The sequence below is a fragment of the Musa acuminata genome, chromosome BXJ1-1 (assembly GCF_036884655.1).
Source record: "Musa acuminata AAA Group cultivar baxijiao chromosome BXJ1-1, Cavendish_Baxijiao_AAA, whole genome shotgun sequence".
In the NCBI taxonomy this organism is placed as follows: Eukaryota; Viridiplantae; Streptophyta; class Magnoliopsida; order Zingiberales; family Musaceae; genus Musa; species Musa acuminata.
The window spans coordinates 26,382,937-26,397,397 of NC_088327.1; positions in this window are offsets into that span (position 1 = coordinate 26,382,937).

Below are 14,461 nucleotides of genomic sequence, written 5' to 3' on the forward strand. Positions count from 1 at the left end.
CTTGTCAATTAGGAAAACAAATAAAGGGTAGCTTCAAATCTAAGAATCAAATAAGCACCTCTAGACCTTTGCAATTGATCCATATGGACTTATTCGAACCAATCTTTACATCAAGCCTAGGAGGTAGCAAATACACTTTTGTTATTGTGAATGATTATAGTAGATACACATGGACTTATTTCTTGAAATACAAAAGTGAATGCTTTAGATATTTCACCAAGTTTTGTAAACTTGTTCAAAATAAAAAGGGTTCTATGATTTTATCAATTCGAAGTGATCATAGTGGTGAATTTTAAAACTGTAATTTTCAAGAATTTTGTGAATTTAATAGATACAACCACAACTTCTCTACTCCAAGAAATCCTCAACAAAATGGAGTAGTAGAAATAAAAGAATAGAAATTTATAAGAAATGGCAAGAACCATGTTGAATGAACATAGTCTACCCAAATATTTTTGGGCCGAAGCCATAAACATGGCATGCTATGTTATAAATAGAATTCTAGTAAGACCCTTACTCACCAAAACCTCTTATGAGTTATGGAACAACAAATAACCCAATGTTTCATATTTTAAAGTTTTTTGGTGTAAGTGTTTTATATTGAATGAAATTGATGCCTTAGGAATATTTGATGCTAAATTCGATGAAAGAATTTTTCTTAGTTACTCCTCAATTTCTAAAGAATTTCGTATCTTCAATAAAAGAACTTCAATTATAGAAGAATCCATTCATGTTGTTTTCAATGAGATTTCCGAAATCAAGAAAAATGATTTTGATAATGATGTTAATTTCGATTCCTTGAATTTAAATGAATCCTCTTTTCCAACTAGCAACTTGGATGCATCTACTTTCGAAACATCCTTAACCAAGGATTAGAAATATGTAGATGCTCATCCTAAGGAGCTAATTGTTAGGATCGGAGCGGCACTAAGAGGGGGGGTGAATTAATGCAGCGGATTAAAACTTCGGTTTCGACAAATCTTTCGTACGATAAGAATGGAACTTGAAAAGCTTAACTTGAAAGCGTATTCTTAAAGTTGCGCAGCAAAGGTAATGATGAAACAAAGCAAGTAAGAAGATTTGTAGTAATGTAAATGACAATAAGAAATGCAAACCAGAGATTACGCCGTTTTTAAAGTGGTTCGGTCAAGTGACCTACATCCACTTGCGAGGCCCCTCTTCGATGAGGCTTCCACCTTCCACTAGCAAATCTCTTGAAAGTGAAGGGTGAATACCCCTCTTACAACTTTTACAAGCGGTTCACTCTCTTACAGATTTTCAACAAGAAAGAAGGAGGTGAACACTAGCAAATTAAAAACAAGACAAGCTAACACTTTTCTAAGGCTTTTCTCTCAAACACTTGCTGCTCAAAAAGTTGTTCTCTCAGCTGAGATTTGAGGGGTATTATGTCTTCATCGTTATCGTAGTTAATCCTGCACACATAAACCAAAACTCTACTCCGATCTAGACAATTATTATAAAGCGAATTGACATTCTGTTGCTCGGCACGTCATTGGTTGGCGCTTCGTCCGATTCTTCGGCGCATCGTCCTCTCTTGCGGCTTGTTGCCCAATCGGCGGTTGACCTCCACAACGCCGATATCCTTGGCGCAATTCCGCTCTTGGCCCGATGCTCGACGCCCGAAGCCTTCTGCCATCCAATATCCTGACGTGATCTCCTCCGACGCAACGTCAATTCCTCCTGCGTTAATTGTCTAATCCTGATCGAGTAGACCTGTATCACTCAAAATGTAGTCAAACATTTAAACACAATCAATTAGTTTCATCATCAAAATCCGAGATTCAACAATCTCCCCCTTTTTGATGATGACAACTAATTGATGACTAACGGAGTTAACCTTAACTCCCCGGAGTTTAACTAAACTCCCCCTATCAATATGCCATTGATAAAACACTTGGATTATCCCAAATCCAAGTAACATTCATCACATGTTATGAAAAACATTTAAACTATCATGCAAATATATAAAATATTTAATTCAATGCATGAAGTCATCAATATACTTCTCCCCCTATGTCATCAACAAAAAGGAGAAGTAGCTCTAGCTATTTTAAAAGATATGCAAGTTTTTGCAACATAAAGCTAGATTTTCATCACAACATATAAGCACAAAAGTATAGCAAGATTCTTAAGTTCAATCATGGCAATTCAACACTTGCTTCTTGTGCAAGATTGCACTTTGCTTTTCTTTGCAATGTGCATGATAGTATTTCTTTGTAATATTCAAAATAGCAAATTGTACATCATGCTAGCTAGCATATTAAAGATGTTCAAGACAGTAAGTTTTTCTTCTCTTTTGAGAAGTGTTATTTTTGCTTCCTTTACAAAGTGCAAGCTAGCAAAGTATTTGAAAAAGTGAGCAAGTTTTGTAACATACAAGCTAGTAAAAATTTCAAAAGCAAATACAAGATAGCTTTCTTGTTGAAGTGTGTAAGCTATCGATTCTTACTTCCTATTGCAATGTGCAGGTTGCAAGTCTTGCTTCTTGAGATGGGCAAGATAATGATGTTCAAGAAGACAACTTTTGCTTCTTGAAATAAGCAAGTTAGCAATCTTTGCTACTTAAGATAGGCAAGCAAGCAATCAAGTTTTTGCATCTTCTTGACTTGTGCAAGCAAGCTATCTCCCCCTTTGTCATTGTCAAAAAGAAGGGAAGACCCATTACATCAATTATGACAAAGGTAAGTATCAATCTTAATTGTGCATCATCATATTTTCAAATTAGAATATGCACATTTTCAAAAACCTTATATTCATTCATGCATGATATTGAATAAATCGATCAACATTATAAGGATATCATACATGATACTAAAATTTTTAACTATTTGTCAACATTTTGATCATGATACCAAATATTCATCATTTAGAGTATTCATGATACAAAACATTAAATCAATATTTATAATACATCATTTTAGCGACAACTCATAGTATTTTAAATCATGATTTACATCATATGTAATACATCACATCATAATTAAAAAGCACAAGTATTGCATATATCATTGCAAATCATAAATGTTTCATATCATGATGGTATCAATTTGTCAAATTATATCCTACCAAAAATTTATCCCCATTTGTATTTCATGCATAATTTCACTTCATCACATTAGGAGTATCAAGAGGAATTAATTGGGTGATGAGATTAATATTTCACGAATACATGGAATTGTATAAAAAATCATATCATAAGTGTTTCATACATTCATATCATCACATGAAGGAATATAAACAAAAATTAGTGATGAGATCTTACTTCATGAATACAATAAAATTCATATAGCATATCATGGTTTATTAGAATTAGTCTTCCTTTTGGTGAATAGCAAAAAGAGTGGTAGGAGAGCAAGATCTCAATTCATGCATATCAAATATTCAATCATCAAAATCATGAACCATCTAGAAAATTCTCCTCTTTAAATATTCAAAGAGAGAATCATGATGAACATTCTTGGTTTACATAAAGTTTCAAAACATAATTGTCAAGATTATGAATACTAAAAGACTATGAAACATTTCGACAAATCTCCTTTTAAATAGAAAAGAAAATGTTGATTCATAAAGGATTTCATGTTATGAATTTCAAGAGATCAAGATCATGATTTCAATAAAAAATTATTCAAATTTAAATCATCAAAATCATTATCAAAATCCAAGAGATTCACAAAGATGATACAAATGGATTCATCAAAATCAATAAGATTGAGCAAAATAATTTTCAAGAATGTTATCCTCTTTTCGATTATTTCAAAACATATGATTTTGTTTCATTTATACCAAATAAAAACATTTATCATGTTTAAAACCGAAAGAGTAAGATTTATTACAACAAAAATCAATAAGGTACTTTCATTATGGTAAAAATCAATGATCCATAAATCGTAAAAGATTCATCATCCATAATTTCGAAATTTATTAAGCATGATCATTATGCATGACACTAAAACATGGTTTCAAAATGTTTAATATTTTCATTGCACAATTTAATCATTATGCATCATCATATTTTCAAATTCGAACATGCACAATTTCAAAACTATATCTTTTATTTTTCATGCATGATACAAATAAATCAATCATCAATATCGGCATATCATACATGATATTCAAGCATTCATGATAAATCATTTTGGCAACATGATCATAGTTATTCAAATGATAGTATCTAAATGTCAAAATTCATTACATCCTATCATGCATGATCATTAACTTCTTATTTGAATTTCATGCATTATTTTGTTTCATCACATAAGGAATATCAAGAAGAGTTATTGGGTGAGGAGATAAATATTTCATGAGTACAAGGAATTGCATGAAAATCATATCATGAAAAGATAATAATAGAAGACACGTTTTGTTTTGAAAAATCTCCTCTTAAATAATCAAGAAAAAATCTTAGGAGATCATGATATAGATAAAATTCATTCAATCTTAGAATAAGATATTAATTCAAGCATATAAAATTTCTCAATTCATTATGAATCATAAAAAGAATTGTGGTTCCGAAATATCACGATTCATTTAGAAAAATTTTCTCTTTAGTGCACGATAAGAAGAAATATAGCAATGATACCAATCATAATTCATTTGGATAATAGATGCTAAAAAGGAACATTGAGGATACAAGATCTTGATTTTTATAGAGTAAATCTCAAGTTATAAATCTCGAAAAATCAAGATAAAGCTCATTCAAATTCAAATCATCAAATCAAAATCATTTTCAAGATATTCATAAAAAGATGATAAAATAGATTCATCAAACCAAGAATTTTCAAGAAAAATACTTTTATCTATTTAGTTGTTTCATATAAGTATGCCTTTGTCCTTTTTGTGCCAAAAAATATATATATATCATCAATCATTTAGGATCGAAAAACAAATTTCTTCATAACAACCATCAAGATCATTATGTATAACTTTTAAAATCTCATACATAAAATGGTATTAAAACATTTAATATTTTCATTCCATCATTTTGCATTTTTATTGAACATAATTTTGAATGATTCTTATAGATAACTAAAACTTCTTTAGTTTTAATTTATATGATTAACTTTATCTTAGCATGCTCAAATTTTGTTCATATGTCAAAACCATACATCATGTTTGAAAACCAAAGACAAGGTTTAAAAAAAATCATCAAGCCTTCCATTCAAAAGTCATGCATCGTCATTGAAAATCAATATGGAAATCGTCAAAATACAAATTCTTGCTTCTCAATCACATATATAAGATTAATCTTACTAGGTGTATAAGCATTAGATTTATATCTAACATTTTACTGCATTAACATAACACATGCAATTTTCAAGAAAATTAATCCTAAACTAAATTAAAAATAACTCAAGAAAGTATTATGTAATATCGAAATAAATTAGTGGGATTTTGATTACCTCATTGTTGTAAGAGGGTGAGGCATAGTTTGCCACCTCGCCTTTCTTGATTTTCTCCTCGTCTTCGGAAGAGCTCAATTCATCCCAACTTTTGTTCTTCTTGCGTTCAAAGCAAGTAGTTCCATTCTTTTTGCTTTTTAATTTTTGTTTCATTTGTAGTTTAAGTTCACCATCACTTGAGCTTATGCTCGAGTGGTATTCATGTGTTCTATGTCCCAAATCCTTCCTATCATTTGGAAGGTTGTTCTCGAGTTTCTTTTTTGTCACATTGTTCATTTCGTAGGTCATTAGAGACCCAATAAGTTCTTCGAGAGGGAATGTTTTAAGGTCCTTGGCCTCTTGAATGGCCGTAACTTTTGGATCCCAAATTTTTGGAAGGGATCTTAAGATTTTAGTGACTAGTTCAAAATTAGAAAAACTTTTACCAAGAGCTTTGAGTCCATTGATGACATCCGTGAACCGGGTGTACATATCTCCGATGGACTCACTTGGTTTCATCCGGAAAAGTTCGTAAGAATGCACAAGAATATTGATTTTGGACTCTTTCACTCGGCTAGTGCCTTCATGAGTGACCTCTAGAGTTCTCCAAATATCAAAAGCCGAGTCACACATCGAAACACGATTAAATTCATTTTTGTCAAGTGCACAATATAAGGCATTCATAGCCTTTGCATTTAAAGAAAACATCTTCTTCTCCAAATCATTCCAATGGTTCATTGGGAGAGAAGACATTTCAAATCCATTTTTGACTATGTCCCATAAATTCAAATCCAAAGAAAATAAGAAAACTCTCATTCGAGTTTTCCAACAAGTGTAGTCCGTCCCATTGAAAAAGGGAGGACGAATGAGAGAGTGACCCTCTTGAAAGCCATAAAGAGCCATTTCTATTTGGGTGTTAAACCAAAGTAGAAAACCGTGGCTCTGATACCAATTGTTAGGATCGGAGCGGCACTAAGAGGGGGGGGGTGAATTAATGCAGCGGATTAAAACTTCGGTTTCGACAAATCTTTCGTACGATAAGAATGGAACTTGAAAAGCTTAACTTGAAAGCGTATTCTTAAAGTTGCGCAGCAAAGGTAATGATGAAACAAAGCAAGTAAGAAGATTTGTAGTAATGTAAATGACAATAAGAAATGCAAACCAGAGATTACGCCGTTTTTAAAGTGGTTCGGTCAAGTGACCTACATCCACTTGCGAGGCCCCTCTTCGATGAGGCTTCCACCTTCCACTAGCAAATCTCTTGAAAGTGAAGGGTGAATACCCCTCTTACAACTTTTACAAGCGGTTCACTCTCTTACAGATTTTCAACAAGAAAGAAGGAGGTGAACACTAGCAAATTAAAAACAAGACAAGCTAACACTTTTCTAAGGCTTTTCTCTCAAACACTTGCTGCTCAAAAAGTTGTTCTCTCAGCTGAGATTTGAGGGGTATTATGTCTTCATCGTTATCGTAGTTAATCCTACACACATAAACCAAAACTCTACTCCGATCTAGACAATTATTATAAAGCGAATTGACATTCTGTTGCTCGGCACGTCATTGGTTGGCGCTTCGTCCGATTCTTCGGCGCATCGTCCTCTCTTGCAGCTTGTTGCCCAATCGGCGGTTGACCTCCACAACGCCGATATCCTTGGCGCAATTCCGCTCTTGGCCCGATGCTCGACGCCCGAAGCCTTCTGCCATCCAATATCCTGACGTGATCTCCTCCGACGCAACGTCAATTCCTCCTGCGTTAATTGTCTAATCCTGATCGAGTAGACCTGTATCACTCAAAATGTAGTCAAACATTTAAACACAATCAATTAGTTTCATCATCAAAATCCGAGATTCAACACTAATCATAGGAGACACATCTAAGAGGGTTCAAACACGTTCTTCTCTTAAAAATTTTTATGCAAACGCCGTTTTTCTCTCCCAAATTGAACCTAAATGTATTGACAAAGCCATGAAAGATGATTCATGGATTATCATAATGCAAAATGAGTTAAATCAATTTGAGAGAAATAAGGTGTAGAAGCTTGTTCTTAGGCCAAATGATCATTTAGTTATTGGTACTAAATGGGTCTTTAAAAATAAGCAAGATGAATCTAGTATCGTGGTTAGAAACAAGACTAGATTAGTGGCCAAAGGTTTTAACGAAGAAGAAGGTATCGAATACGAAGAAACCTTTGCTCTCGTGGCTCGATTAGAAGCTATAAGGATGCTCCTTACCTATGCTAGTAGTAATAATTTTAAGTTGTTTCAAATTGATGTTAAAAGCACTTTTCTTAATGGCTTTATTTCTGAAGAAGTTTATGTTGAACAACCTTCCGGATTTGAAAATAATAGTCTCCCTAATCATGTGTTTAAATTAACTAAAGCTCTCTATGGTTTAAACCAAGCCCCAAAGGCTTAGTATGAGAGACTTAGCTCTTTTCTTATTGAAAATAATTTCTCTAAAGGCAAGGTCGATACTACATTGTTTATCAAAAATTTTAAAAATAATTTTCTTATTGTTCAGATTTATGTTGATGATATTATCTTCAGTTCTATGAATGAATCTTTTTGTGAATTTTTTGTGAAAACTATGAGCCTTGAATTTAAAATGAGTTTGATGGGAGAATTAACCTTCTTTTTAGGCTTATAAATTAAGCAACTAAGTAATTACATCTTTATTAGTCAAACTAAATACACTTTAGATTTGCTAAAAGATTTAATATGGATAGCTCAAAAGCTGTCAACACTCTTATGAGCACCTTCACTAAGTTATAAATTGATGAAAGCAAAAAAAATTTTGATCAAAAAACTTATAGGAGTATGATAGGAAGTTTACTTTACCTCACTGCAACTAGACCAAATATCATATTCAATGTACAAATAAGGAAGAAGTAATAAAAGCTATCTCCTTAATGGACTTTTGAATGATACCATGTCATGATTGCTTGAAAAATAATTTATATGAATGGTATCTTATGGTTGAAAAATAATATAAATCTTTACCACACTTATTACTATGCTTGAAATACGCTTGAATGGTTCTCCTTTTTGTTGATGACAAATGGAGAGAAATATGTGGTAAATTGATGATAGAATAAATTGCTATGATTGCCATATTTGCACATGTTAAGGTATCTAGAGCTTACATCGCAATCTTACAAATTGATATCTTGCCATGTGATGAATTGCTACGATTGTTATTTTTCACATATGAAATATAAGACTTAAAAATGGATGTTAAGACTTGACATCATTTTCAAAAAGATACATCATGATAGGAACCATGATATGGGGGTATTGATAAGTTTAAATAAACTTAACTTATCAATATGTCTCTTGAATTCAAAGGCTTTGAATTCAAGAATGACTTATCTCAAGTGTGGTATATAGATAGGGGGAGTTAAAGTTAACTCCGTCATCAATTGATTGTCATCATCAAAAATAGGGAGATTGTAGAATCTCGGATTTTGATGATGAAGTCAATTGTCATTTGGTTATCTAATCCGTATATTGAGATAAGTGTGTAGGATTAACTACAATTGTAGTAAGACATGCAGTAGGTGTTAAGCCAGAGTCAAGACCAAGATCACGTTGGGGGTTCGAGAGTTCATTGGAAGTCCAGACGGTCGTCGGAGGTTCTACGGGAACAATCCGAGAAGTCTAGGAGCTTGCCAAAGAAGCTCATCAGAACTCACCAAGATGATCGTCGCAAGTCTAGGAGTTTGCTGGGAGTCCGTCGGAGCATCGCCAAGGGTTTGTTGGATGTTCACCGGAAGTTTGCCGGAATCTCGTCGGAAGAAGCGATTGACGCATCGGAACATGATCTATAGTATTGATATCTTAATTATTGTAGTTAGCATATAGATTAAGTTAGGATTGGGAGGTGATCCCATTAACTTAATCTGGGGCCAATTGGGCCCTTGGTAGACCCAAATTGGGTCGAATAGATCAGCCCATTCGGACCCAAAATTCTTGGCCAGCGGTGGCACCGCCGGCAGTTATTACTGCTAATGGTGGTACCGCCCCTGTCAAGCGATGGTATCGCTTGAGCTCGGTCTCCGAGCAATGTCAGGTGGTAGTACCGCTCAGTGACAAATGACAGGCAGTAGTACTGCCTAGTTATGGCGGCGATACCACCAGGACCCCGAAAATTCGGGAATGGACACTTTTGAGCTTCGAATTCAAACTAATTAGGGCCTATATAAACCCCACCCTTTCCTGCATAAAAGTGCATTGAAAGCTTACTTTTATTCTGAGTATTTGAGAGCTTAAAAGTGTTATAAAAGGCTAGAGTTCCTCTCCCTCTTTTCTTTCTAAGTCTTGATCATTCAAAAGAGGAGTGAAAACTTGTAAGGGTTGTCTCCTAAGCTCGTCAAAAGGAGAAAATCTGTAAAAGGGTGGTTGCCCTTTGCCTATTGAAGGAAAGCCTCTAGTGGATATAAGTGACCTCATTGGAGGAGAAAGCCAAAAGTGGATGTAGGTCAAGATTGACCAAACCACTCTAAATCTTGGTTTACATTTACATTCTGCTCTTTATCTTAACTGCAAACTGCCTCCGTTGCTTTACATCAACTATACTTCTGTTTGCTCTCAAGTTAAAGATCTTTCTGAAATGGTTTTCGTATAAAGTTTTTTTGAACCAACGAAAGTTTTTCACTGTACTAATTCACACCCCCCCCCCTCTTAGTGCTCTTGATCCTAATAGTGATCATTTAGTTATCAGTACTAAATGGGTCTTTAGAAACAAGCAAGATGAATTTAGTATCATGGTTAGAAACAAGGCTAGATTAGTGGCTAAGGGTTTCAACCAAGAATAAGGTATCAATTATGAAGAAATCTTCGCTCCTATGGCACGAGTAGAAGTCATAAGGATGCTCCTTACTTATGCTAGTAGTAATAATTTTAAATTATTTCAAATGGATATCAAAAGTGCTTATCTTAATGGCTTTATTTCCAAAGAAGTTTATGTTGAATAACCTTCCAGATTTAAGAATGTTAATTTTCTAAATCATATGTTTAAATTGACTAAAGCTCTCTATGGATTAAAACAAGCCCGAAGGGCTTGGTATGAGAGACTTAGCTCCTTTCTTATCCAAAATAATTTCTCTAAAAGCAAGGTCGATACTACATTGTTTATTAAAAATTTTGAACATAACTTTCTTATTATTCAAATTTATATTGATGATACTATTTTTGGTTCTACAAATGAATCTTTATGTGAATTGTTTGCAAAGAGTATGAACCTAGAATTTGAAATGAGTTTAATGGGTGACCTAACTTTCTTTTTAGGCTCACAAATTAGACAACTTAGTGATGATATTTTTCTTAGTCAAACAAAATATGCATTAGACTTGCTAAAATAGTTTAATATGGATAGTTCAAAGGCTATTAATACTCCTATGAGTACCTCCACTAAGTTAGACATTGACGAAAGTGGAGAAAGCTTTGATCAAAAAGCTTATAGGGGTATGATAGGTAGCTTACTATACCTCACTAGAACTAGACCAGACATCATGTTTAGCATAGAACTTTATGCTAGGTTTCAATTTAACCTGAAGCAATCTCACTTAAAAGCTATTAAAAGGATTTTTAGATACGTAAAAGGAACTCCTAAACTAGGATTATGTTATCCAAAATAAAAAAACTTTGAATTGCTTGGTTATGTTAATGTTGATTTTATTGGCTGCCAAATAGATAGAAAAAGCACATTCAGAACATGTCAATTTTTAGGGCACGTACTTGTCTCTTGGTCTTCCAAGAAACAAAACTTGGTTGCATTATCTATAACCGAAGCCGAGTATATAGCAACAGGTGCATATTGTACTCAAGTTATATGGATGAAAAATACTTTAGAGGATTATGGAATTCACTTGAAAAACATACCTATAAAGTATGATAACACTAGTGCAATATGCTTAACAAAAAATCCTATTCAACACTCTCGAACTAAACATATTGATATTAAGCATCACTTTATACGAGATCATGTTAATAACCATGACATATCTTTAGAATTTATTGATACAAAACATCAATTAGTTTATTTTTTACAAAACCCCTGATTGAGGAACAATTTGATTTTATAAGAAGAGAATTAGGTATGCTAAATTTTTCTAATGCATTAGTTCCTCTTTAAATTTTTCTTCGGATTTTCTTAGTTGAGTTCTATTTTTTGAGTTTATTCACTATTATTTCTTTACTTGAGATAATATTTGAATCATAGATTTATGGTATGAGCCATATGAATTTTTCCATACAAATTTTCTTCTCTTACGAAAGTATAACTTCAAAAATCTTATATGATGTTTATGTAAATAAGTGTGTGCACCACGTAATGATAAAGATCTTGAATGCAAGAACCACACAATATTGGCACCACACAAACTTGCACCACACCACAATAAAGCAAGTGCTCATTGCCTATAGGCAGTGGCACCGCCAGTGCTCACTGGTTGTAGGTGGTGGCACCACCCAGCTGGCGGTGGCACCGCCCACAACCCTGCACTATAAAAACATAAGTTAGGGCTGGTGGTAGAACCGACCCCAACTCACTCTACACCTCTCCAAATAGCCCCAAATCCCTAATTTCTTTATATCTCCCTCTAGTGACTCAAAAGAATCCTAATCCTCTGCAAAATCAAGGATCAATCTCAAACCCCCATTTTTTTTATGATCATAAGAAGGTTAAACTACTAAAGTAATCCCTAAACTAAATTGTTTCCTTCTTTGCATTACTTGCTCTTGCCTCTCATTTGTTCTTAATAAATGTAGTCTCCATGACTTCTAGAAGATCTTTAAGGGACAAAGGGAAGAGAAAAATTAGATGAAACCTATGACTCCCTACTCTTTGATTCTCCTCAACATGCCCTTAAATATCCAACCATAGAGTCTAGAAATATTCATAAGAGGAAATACAAAGATTTAGAGAAATTAAGCAATTTGGAACCAATTCAATAATTTGCTAACCTAGATATCCTCCCAATCCTTCAAATAAGTGAACTTATATATCCTAGACTTGTTAAGTTATTTTACAACAACTTGCATGTGGATGAACACGATAGGGTCTCCACTTATCTCTTAGGACATCATATACCCATTACAGATAGCGTAATTTACAACCTTATAGGAATTGATGAGAAAAGGAGAGGTTGTCATTTTAGAGGACAATGGGATGAAGAATCTGTTGAGACCACTTATTCTGATGCCTTAAGTATAATTTTTGGTAATCTAAACTTGTCTATCCTTCCAAAAAGCTATGAACACTTACTACCTTTCAAAACCAAATTACTTCATCACATCTTAATAAGTATTATACTCCCAAAATAGTATCATCATGACAAAGTTAGCCAAATGGAATTAGGAACAATATTTTTATTAGGACTCTAGCTAGGAGAGTCCTAATTGAGAGGAGCATTCATATTAACCTACCTAGCCAACCCTTATTAAAGATGTGAAGAGGTCAGCTAGGGTTATGAGGTTATTTCTTAGAAAAGCATTAGGAGTTGTAAAGGAATAGGAGTCTTGAGTAGGAGTCATATTAAGAGTTGTTTTTATAGAAGCATTAGGAGTTGTAAAGGAATAGGAGTATTGAGTAGAACTCCTATTAGGAGTTAGGGTTTAGAAGCCCTATAAATAGTCATGTATTCATTCTCTTTTAACAAGCAATAGATGAATCTTTTCTGCAGTCTTCGAGCAGCAATTTGGAGGAAGGAACCCCTATAGAGTTTTAAGGAGGCCGATCCCCTAAAGAGATCAACCCCAAGTTTAGAATCTGTAATGGTTCTATCACTTGGTATCAAAGCAGCGTTTGACATCTCACTGCCCTTCCACAACCATCTATCAGCCCTCTATAACCGCCCAAAGCAATTCCCACAATTGCTTAAAAAATTATCGTCGAATTCCGTCATCATGTCCACCACCGCGGATCATCCTTTGATCTCCCCGTGAATTGCAACAGATTCTGGTTTCCTACCTTATTGCTACTACAATTTAGTTATCCTTTTTCAAAAATCCAAAAAAAAATTATTCCTATATTCCTGCGAATTTCTTTCATTGGAAAAGTTATCATCTTTGCAAATGAAGGATCGCTGTAAAAAATTTTAGCCGCATATTGTTGCCTTAACCGATCTATTTGCGACACTTTTTGAACAAAATTTCTTATACACTTCATAGATCATCTTAGCTTCCATCTAAGATTGATCTATTGAGGAATTTAACTCTAAAAACGTTCTTGTGTTGCTGCAAATTTTCATCACAAACTGCTGAAATTTTTCGATGAGAATTCTACTATTGTAACTTGCACCAATTTCTTTGCTATTATACTGCCAAATTTTCTTGACTAAATTGGTCATATTTGCAATTATATAAACTGAGATTTTACTATCAAATTCGCTCCTCAAATCTCTTGGTTTTTTCTAGAAATTTTGTCGAGAAACCGCTGTTTCTTCGACTATAATTCTGCTCTTATAAGACAACACATATCTGCAGCAACTTTCACTAATTTCTATCAAACCTTTGCTATCATCTACCATAGATCTAAAACTTTTTTCCTTAACCTTCATCCACTATCATCATAACCCTGAAACTCCACTAAACCACACCCTTAAACTGCATCCAAAACAACCACAAAATAAGCCTAAACCGCAGCCTATATCCACCAATCCACCAACCTTTTTGACCACCACTTCTCTCAACCTATACATGTCTTTCACAGGTTTAAAAGAATATACTATGGCATCTAAGAAGACAATCAATGCTAAATTCGAAGCAATCGAGGCACGAATGGAGGATAAGATTCGGACTCTCTTTACTAGACTCCGTTTGGGCCGACCACCAAGCCCGAAGAAATCACATCAAGGAGAGAGTTCTGACCAATCACACCAAGCATGAATATATGACTTTTAAGAGAGGGGAGACTTTATGACCGATCCCAACAATTCACACATGAGGGTAGACTTCCCTAGATGGGAAGAAGGAGACCCGATTGGTTAGATCTTGCACGCAGAGCGATATTTTCGGTACCACAAAACCGCGGATGCATCTATGGTGGAAATTATGGTTATACA